General features: G+C 44.6%; 1 non-coding gene across 1 annotated transcript; it reads right to left on the bottom strand.

The window, feature by feature from the left end:
- Nucleotides 1–1160: 1160 nt before the first annotated feature.
- Nucleotides 1161–1234, bottom strand: Trnat-ugu (transfer RNA threonine (anticodon UGU)). The gene has a single exon. It is a non-coding gene; the product is annotated as a tRNA-Thr (tRNA).
- Nucleotides 1235–9953: the final 8719 nt, after the last annotated feature.

The raw sequence follows: 9953 nt of genomic DNA, 5'->3' as shown, positions 1-9953 counted from the left end.
TTTTCTTTGCAGTTATTCTCTTTCTACCCATGCGTTTCTTTTCGGCTTCTGTGATTGCCTTTTTCAGGGACGCCCATTCCTCTTCAACTGTACTGGCTACAGAGCTATTCATTATTGCAGTGTCTATAGCCTCAGAGAGTTTCTAGCGTACCTCTTCATTCTTCCCAATTCTTTGCGCATTTTTTCTTCCTGAATAGCATCTTAAACTTCAGCCTACTCTTCATGACTACTAAATTGTGATCTGAATCTATATCTGTTGCTGGATAAGTCTTACAATCCAATACATGATTTTGGAATTTATGCCTGACCATGATGTAATCTAACTGAAATCTTCCAGTGCCTCCCAGCCTTTTCTAAATATATCTCCTCCTCTTGCGATTCTTGGAAAGAGTATTCGCTTTTGCACAACCAATTAATCTTTCTCCTATCTCGTTCCCAGTTGCCATATTCTCCCGTAACCCTATCTTCTACTCATTCCCCTGCAATCGCATTCCAGTCCCCCATGACTATTAAATTTTCATCACCCCTTACGTTTTGAAATGTTCGTTCAATCTCCTCATGTACCTTCTCTATCTGTTCATCTTCGGCATGCGACACTGGCGTGTATCCCTGAACTGTCGTTGTCTGTGTTGGTTGGCTGTCGATTCTGATGAGAACAACTCTATCACTGAACTGTCCACAGTAACTCACTCTCTGGTCTACTTCCCACTCATAACGAATCCTGTTCGCGTTATACCATTTTCTGCTGCTTTTCATATTACCCTGTATTCATCTGACCAGAAATCGTTGCCTTCTTTCCATTTCACTTTATTGACCCCTACTACCTCTAGATTGAGCCTTTGCAGTTCCCGTTTCAGACTTTCTAGCTTCCCTATCACGATAAAATTTCTGACATTCCACACCCCGACTCCTAGAACTTTATTCTTTTGTAGGTTATTCAACCTTTTTCTCATGGACACCTTCCCCTTGGCAGTCCCCTCCCGGGGATCCGAACAGGGACTGGTCCGGTATTTTTTGTCAATGTAGAGCTCATCATGACACTTTTTCAGTTAAAGACTACATGCCCTGTGGCTACATATTATGAAAATGATAATTAATTGAAACCCTCAGCTGCCGACAGGTGTTGTTGATATACCTCGATGGGGACAGCTGAAAATGTGTTCCCCGACCGGGACTCGAATCCGGGATCTCCTGCTTACATGGCAGACGCTCTCTCCATCTGAGCCACCGAGGACACAGATGAAAAGCGCGACTGCAGGGACTTATCCCTTGCACTTTTCCCGTGAGACCCACACTCCCAACTGTCCACAATCTACATACGTAATGTACATAATAGATATTTGCCCATTCACTCATAACTCACGCACAGTAAGGTGACGATTCCCGTAAGAGTTCGGGCAACCTGTGCACATTCGCACAGACGAAGGTCAATGTCTGGGTAGCCTTTAACTTCATATATGAAGATAGTAACTGTTCTCGAAACAACATATACCATCGATGACCGTGCAGCTGTCCCCATCGAGGTATATCAGCAACACCTGTCGGCAGCTGAGGGGTTCAATTAATTATCATTTATACTAGTGAAGCTGCACGCTCATAAATGGTATCTGTTCTTTCGAGATGTCCCCATCGAGGTATATCAACAACACCTGTCTGCAGCTGAGGGTTTCAATTAATTATCATTTATACTAGTGATGCTGCACGGTCATAAATGGTATCTGTTCTTTCGAGAGCAGTTACTATCTTCATATATATATTATGTGTCTTTAATGCAGTGGTCTCCATTGTCTTCTGCATCGTCATGCCTTTGATCATTGTTGATTTTTCTGCCTGTGGAGGCAGTTTCCGACCCCAAGGATCTCCTCTGTCCACTTCTACCCCCTCTCCAACAAGGACGTTGGATGAATAAGGGATAACTTCTTCTGCCGGAGGTCTTCAGCCACCACTGCTGATCGTTTTTTAATCAAAACTGATGCGGTGGTGGGGCCACGCAATATGAGTAAAGAAGTTAAGAAATGTAGGTGACGACAGAGGCTGACACGTGTAAGAAAGATTAGGAAGATAACGGCGCAGTCAGTTCACAATGCAGTGAGCAGAACACTGCTGTGTTGCGGAGGTTTAGATCGAGCATGTCGTAGAAGTCACAAGAGCGAAAGCCTCTTTCGTGACACTACTTAATGACTCACTGCAGTCAGTAGTTGGCCTGTTGCTTTAATGCGTGAGAGCGTCTGGTGGAGTCCGCGGATGACTGGGCCGGTTCTGTTATTCTGAGCTAGTTGCGACGGCCCACGTTCACTAGTGCCCACCGACGATGAGTCAGAGAGAGACGTGCGTGCAGCGCTGCGGAGGCGAGGCAACTGCCCGCCCACTACAAGGCGCCGAGTGGGCGCCGAGCTGCAGCCACCGACGTGGAGGATGGCTGCGCCGGCCGCAACAGCACGTCACAGGTACACGTAATTTTTAACATCTGTGTAATGCAGTGAGTGATAATACGTATGCAGATACAAATCAGGCTAGTAAGGACGTGAATCTGAAGTTCCAGCATATTGCGACCAGTGTGTACTAGGAAGTCGAAGAAGCACCAAAATTGCGTGAGGGGTGCTAAGGTACTCAGACGACATGGCCCGTCGTGTCGAAAGCAAAATTATTTTTTGGTTTCTCGAATGGAATGGACATCGTACTCAACTCCAATTACTGGTAATAATAAACAAAACTAAGAATAAAGCGATAAAAAGTAGCTGAAAGGAGAACAGCGTATTGCATATCATTGCAAGTAGAAGTGTCACAGTAGAGACACAAATGCAAGAATTCTCCAACCGAGATTACAGACGATGGCCCAAGCAAGAAAGCTATTAAAAGTAAAAGAATTTAAGGCCTATGTTGCGGTCAATTTCTGACGTGGAGCTGAATAATTATTGAAAGCTTCCACTTGAAGTATACCATCGCATGGAAGTGAGGCTAGCAAAGGCAAACCAGAAAACTAGATGGTAGAGACGTAGGAAATATGCTTCTATAGAATGTTAAAAGTTATGTTGCACAGGGAAAACACGAAATGAGCAGATAGCAGAATACGTGAGGAAAACAGTCTACAGAGAAACCTAATTCGAAGACGGGAAAGGTCACCAGTACATATCGAGAACGTAGTTCTTCAGTGACACACTTACGGGTATCGAACATATGAAAAGATTCATTAAACAAAGGGCAAGTCTCTTGTTGCATAATATTGCCCCCAATAGCCTGCAACCATGCCACGGCGCATATTTCGAGCAGTCGTTCCTCTTGATGACGGCGCTTGAGAACATTACTATTCACCTGGTGTAACAAGAGACGTGATTCATCCGAACAGGGGACTTCCACTGAACCGTGGTCCAATCTGAGTGATACCGCGTCCACTGGACTCGGTAACTGTTATTATTACACATTTTTGCCATTAAGACTGTGATTAACTTGTATGTTACACGTTTATTCAATTTTCTCTTGTCACATTCTTCTTTTTCTTTCCACAGAATCATTTCTTTCTTTGAACGCCCTCCTGTTTCCTTCGCTCTGCCCATAGTTTCCCTGTTTTCTTCCTCTCTTTTACCTCAAATTTCGTGTTCATAATTTTGCTTCTGCATTTTGTCTCTTTTGTAGAGGACAAGGGTTTGTTTTTAGAAAATAAGGTGCGAAATTGTGATTTACATCTACATCTACATTTATACTCCGCAAGCCACCCAACGGTGTGTGGCGGAGGGCACTTTACGTCCCACTGTCATTACCTCCCTTTCCTGTTCCAGTCGCGTATGGTTCGCGGGAAGAACGACTGTCTGAAAGCCTCCGTGCGCGCTCTAATCTCTCTAATTTTACATTCGTGATCTCCTCGGGAGGTATAAGTAGGGGGAAGCAATATATTCGATACCTCATCCAGAAACGCACCCTCTCGAAACCTGGCGAGCAAGCTACACCGCGATGCAGAGCGCCTCTCTTGCAGAGTCTGCCACTTGAGTTTATTAAACATCTCCGTAACGCTATCACGGTTACCAAATAACCCTGTGACGAAACGCGCCGCTCTTCTTTGGATCTTCTCTATCTCCTCCGTCAGACCGATCTGGTACGGATCTCACACTGATGAGCAATACTCAAGTATAGGTCGAACGAGTGTTTTGTAAGCCACCTCCTTTGTTGATGGACTACATTTTCTAAGCACTCTCCCAATGAATCTCAACCTAGTACCCGCCTTACCAACAATTAATTTTATATGATCATTCCACTTTAAATCGTTCCGCACGCATACTCCCAGATATTTTACAGAAGTAACTGCTACCAGTGTTTGTTCCGCTATCATATAATCATACAATAAAGGATCCTTCTTTCTATGTATTCGCAATACATTACATTTGTCTATGTTAAAGGTCAGTTGCCACTCCCTGCACCAAGTGCCTATCCGCTGCAGATCTTCCTGCATTTCGCTACAATTTTCTAATGCTGCAACTTCTCTGTATACTACAGCATCATCCGCGAAAAGCCGCATGGAACTTCCGACACTATCTACTAGGTCATTTATATATATTGTGAAAAGCAATGGTCCCATAACACTCCCCTGTGGCACGCCAGAGGTTACTTTAACTTCTGTAGACGTCTGTCCATTGATAACAACATGCTGTGTTCTGTTTGCTAAAAACTTTTCAATCCAGCCACACAGCTGGTCTGATATTCCGTAGGCTCTTACTTTGTTTATCAGGCGACAGTGCGGAACTGTATCGAACGCCTTCCGGAAGTCAAGAAAAATAGCATCTACCTGGGAGCCTGTATCTAATATTTTCTGGGTCTCATGAACAAGCGAGTTGGGTCTCACACGATCGCTGTTTCCGGAATCCATGTTGATTCCTACATAGTAGATTCTGGGTTTCCAAAAACGACATGATACTCGAGCAAAAAAACATGTTCTAAAATTCTACAACAGATCGACGTCAGAGATATAGGTCTATAGTTTTGCGCATCTGCTCGACGACCCTTCTTGAAGACTGGGACTATCTGTGCTCTTTTCCAATCATTTGGAACCCTCCGTTCCTCTAGAGACTTGCGGTACACGGCTGTTAGAAGGGGGGCAAGTTCTTTCGCGTACTCTGTGTAGAATCGAATTGGTATCCCGTCAGGTCCAGTGGACTTTCCTCTATTGAGTGATTCCAGTTGCTTTTCTATTCCTTGGACACTTATTTCTATGTCAGCCATTTTTTCGTTTGTGCGAGGATTTAGAGAAGGAACTGCAGTGCGGTCTTCCTCTGTGAAACAGCTTTGGAAAAAGGTGTTTAGTATTTCAGCTTTTCGCGTGTCATTTTCTGTTTCAATGCCATCATCATCCCGTAGTGTCTGGATATGCTGTTTCGAGCCACTTACTGATTTAACGTAAGACCAGAACTTCCTAGGATTTTCTGTCAAGTCGGTACATAGAATTTTACTTTCGAATTCACTGAACGCTTCACGCATAGCCCTCCTTACGCTAACTTTGACATTAGCTTCTGTTTGTCTGAGAGGTTTTGGCTGCGTTTAAACTTGGAGTGGAGCTCTCTTTGCTTTCGCAGTAGTTTCCTAACTTTGTTGTTGTACCACGGTGGGTTTTTCCCGTCCCTCACAGATTTACTCGGCACGTACCTGTCTAAAACGCATTTTACGATTGCCTTGAACTTTTTCCATAAACACTCAACATTGTCAGTGTCGGAACAGACATTTTCGTTTTGATCTGTTAGGTAGACTGAAATCTGCCTTCTATTACTCTTGCTAAACAGATAAACCTTCCTCCCTTTTTTTATATTCCTATTAACTTCCATATTCAGGGATGCTGCAACGGCCTTATGATCACTGATTCCCTGTTCTGTACATACAGAGTCGAAAAGTTCGGGTCTGTTTGTTATCAGTAGGTCCAAGATGTTATCTCCACGAGTCGGTTCTCTGTTTAATTGCTCGAGGTAATTGTCGGATAGTGCACTCAGTATAATGTCACTCGATGCTCTGCCCCTACCACCCGTCCTAAACATCTGAGTGTCCCAGTCCATATCTGGTAAATTGAAATCTCCACCTAAGACTATAACATGCTGAGAAAATTTATGTGAAATGTATTCCAAATTTTCTCTCAGTTGTTCTGCCACTAATGCTGCTGAGTCGGGAGGTCGGTAAAAGGAGCCAATTATTAACCTAGTTCGGTTGTTGAGTGTAACCTCCACCCATAATAATTCACAGGAACTATCCACTTCTACTTTACTACAGGATAAACTACTACTAACAGCAACGAACACTCCACCACCGGTTGCATGCAATCTATCCTTTCTAAACACCGTCTGTACCTTTGTAAAAATTTCGGCAGAATTTATCTCTGGCTTAAGCCAGCTTTCTGTACCTATAACGATTTCAGCTTCGGTGCTTTCTATCAGCGCTTGAAGTTCTGGTACTTTACCAACGCAGCTTCGACAGTTGACAATTACAATACCGATTGCTGCTTGGTCCCCGCATGTCCTGACTTTGCCCCGCACCCGTTGAGGCTGTTGCCCTTTCTGTACTTGCCCAAGGCCATCTAACCTAAAAAACCGCCCAGCCCACGCCACACAACCCCTGCTACCCGTGTAGCCGCTTGTTGCGTGTGTTAGTGTGTTTCAGTGCGCGATGCGCCAGCCTCAGGGCAGACGGCGGACGGAGGCTGGCCGGCGCGTTATGCAGGTGACACAGTTTTGCAACGAGCGTCGGCATGTGTGTACGTGCGCGGAAGCCATCAACAGCCAGAACGCGGCATTAGCAGAATTACGCAGGCGCGGGCCGCGTGTGGCGTGGTTGCGTTAGCCAACTCATCGACAACCTTCAAATAAACACGGCGCCGCATAACCGGCGGATTCAGCAGTGGTCTGCACTATTTAAGGGCATCAGAGGTGGGCGTCGGCATCGGTTCGACCGATTGGGCGTTCGGTCGCTGTTACGTCGTCGTCATCAGTGACGCTGTCCCCGAGGACCGGCCGGCGGAGGGCGTTGCCCGCTGCTGCACCGGCGACTCCCGGCGTCGTCACGAGCTGCAGTGTCTGCAGGAGGCGAGCTGGGCCGGGCCTCGTGCTGCTAACCTCCTACCGCCTGCGCAGCCGCTGACTGAGCACAGCGTCGCGTTCCCCGGGTTGCACGCATCAGCACGCCTCCACCACGACACAAGTGGTGGCGCTGAGCTACCGAAAAATGTATGGGAAGAACCAACAGTAAAGAGGAAGACTGCTAAAAACAGCCACCTTCTTCTACCCAGCCACGCACTAAATCCCCGACCACGTCACCTGCTCCGGTCATCCTATTACACTTTCATTTATCACTTTCCTAGTGATTCTTGCTTGTTTCAGTTCGTCTTCTATTTCTTGAAATCAGTTGCTTATTTAGATTATGCCGTTTATTACATCAAAAATCTTCTTTGTGTATCTGCTGTCAATTCTATCCATATGTCCATAGAAAGTCAGCGTTTTCTGATCACATCTATGAGTCTGTACTCGTATAATTCTTTGATTGGTGTCTGCACCCATATACCATGTCTGTGTGGTGTACTGAATATTTTTCTGCCTCTCTGATGCCTGATGCTCCGATTGTGGTCGTTCCTGATGCGTTGAGTAGTATAACTGTATTGTAGTGCCCGAGTTTGACCTATCTTGAAATTATACTTCTTTGTAGTGCGCCCATGTTTGTTTGTTCACTTTCTGAAGTTTTTTCTGAAGTACTTCGATCCTCCTGTTTGTACATAGTCCCCAGCTACTTAAATTTTTCCACTCCGTCAACCTTTCTGTATTTTTGTGTATGGATTGTTGTTCTTCCTTTCCATGAACTGCGTTTTCTCAATGACCTCTGTAGACCTGTTTTGGCAGAGACAGTTTCCAGAATTTACCGTTTACAAAATTCTCGTTCCCGCCCTCCAGGCCAAAAGTACTTGTAACTTATGTCAGAGGATTTCTCTATCACGCTGTTGCCTGCCTTTCTCTAGACAGCTATGCTAGTAACGGAGGGTTGCAGTATTTTACCTTGAACTTAAGTTTGGTGTATATGTAGCATAGCGTGCTCGTGTGTGTCCTCTCGTTACAGTGCCGATATTTGACTTTGTTGTTATCTCGTGGTGGGCTTACTGACGATCCACTAGCCTCACTTGCCTTGCGGGGTAGCCTCGCGGTCTTGGGCCCCTCGCCATGGTTCGCGCGTCTCCTCCCGTCGGAGGTTCGCGTCCTCCTTCGACTATGGGTGTGTGTGTGTGTTGTCCTTAGAGTAAGTTAGTTTAAGTTAGACTGGGTAGTGTGTAAGCATAGGTTCCGATGACCTCAGCAGTTTCGTCCCGTGGAAGCTTACCACTACCACTAGCTTCCCGTGCCGCTGAAAGCATCAGTATTTTCATTATGCTTTCACAGTGACGCATTTTTATACTGTTGAAGTTTACTGCATAATTACTTCGTGTATTCCTGTAATCTGCCTATCACCCTTTGTTCTCAGTGTAAGTAATGGGAGGGAAAGTTCTGTGGAACGTGGTATATCCTTCTCACTGTTTCATTTTGTTAGCGTTGTAGTTTTTCATGGCGTGCTTTGACCGCTGCACCCAAAAATAAAAAACCAGGCTGATTCCCCATTCTCCTCTGCTCCCCTTACATTGGTGATTCAGCTCCCCCCTACTGGTGTCGTTTTATGCAACAGCAATGCTATAGCTGGCCTTCTTAACTACGGGCGAGATTTTCATATTCTCTCACTCGCTGCATGCAAACTATTAGTCCTACACAAAATATGAGCGGGACCTTTTTGTAAGAAGTTTAATGTACTAAATTTTGTACTGGCATACGTTTTCGCTGGAGGCCACGGCTTTCGAGTTATTTAAGAAAACCTTAGCGACCTTCAAACGCACCCCCACGCAACACTCATCCCTCACCTGTCAGGATATGTAGTGTGTTGTCCGTTCCGCTCCCTCCTACCACAGCAATTTCTGACTTCACGAGCTATTCCCGATATTCAACCTGCTTTGGTCTCTAATGATGCCAGCAGCATAACCAACTATTTCGTTAACATTATTCATTTAAACGTACGTGTAAGGGTAATGAACGATAAACGATTCCTGTAAGGATTAAGGTAAAGCAGATGACGTTGAAAATTCCATCCAGACTTAAACCTTACAAGCACAGCAGTTGCTTAGTCAGAAGACCTGACGAATACAACCGTGTAATTGTTTATTTTATGCTGTTAATATTCACAAAATTGTTCGGTAAAATTTACACAAATGCCGGTTTTACAATTTGTAAGTACTCGATTAAGCCGGTGGCGTACAAGGCCATTTGTTGACGATCAAAAAAGGTCGAATGTGGGAAATAGCGCGTGCAGTCGCAAATATTTCTACAGTGTAGAGGGAGAGCCGTAAAAAACATACTACAAATTCTGACAGATAGGGTGCGTTTGAAGATCACTTAAGTGCGTTTTTCTTGAATAACTCGACAACTACGTATTCCAGTACAACTTTAACTACGTTAAATTTTCTATGATAAATACCTGTTCATTTTTTTCTGTAGTGAGGCGAAACAAGCGCTGTAGGCTATCACTGTACGACGGACAGAGCGAGCGAGTGCGCCGGGGCTACCCCAGTTCACTACCACCAGCACCACGTCGTCATAACGCACCTCCTCACCATACGAAGGACTGCACCATAATTTAAGAGTGAAATTAAAAATTAAAATACCTTTTACAAACTTCGTCAGTGTACGCTTAAATATATTAATGTGTAAAGTCTCAGAATGATCAAATGAATATGTTAGGCAAAACATATAATCTTAAGAAAAAATAATAAAGCTAGAAAGATAAAAACTGGTCAGAATATGCAAATGCATATCAGAATTAAAAGTTACAAGTCTCAACTTGATCGGAGCAATATTTTGGTTAAAATCGGCGTTTTACGACAAACTGAAGCCCCTAAATATTAGAGTCAGAAAGCTGAA

Source organism: Schistocerca serialis, chromosome 1 (genome assembly GCF_023864345.2).
Source record: "Schistocerca serialis cubense isolate TAMUIC-IGC-003099 chromosome 1, iqSchSeri2.2, whole genome shotgun sequence".
Taxonomy (NCBI): Eukaryota; Metazoa; Arthropoda; class Insecta; order Orthoptera; family Acrididae; genus Schistocerca; species Schistocerca serialis.
Note: the sequence above shows the minus strand (reverse complement) of the source record. Positions and strands in the feature narration are given on the sequence as shown.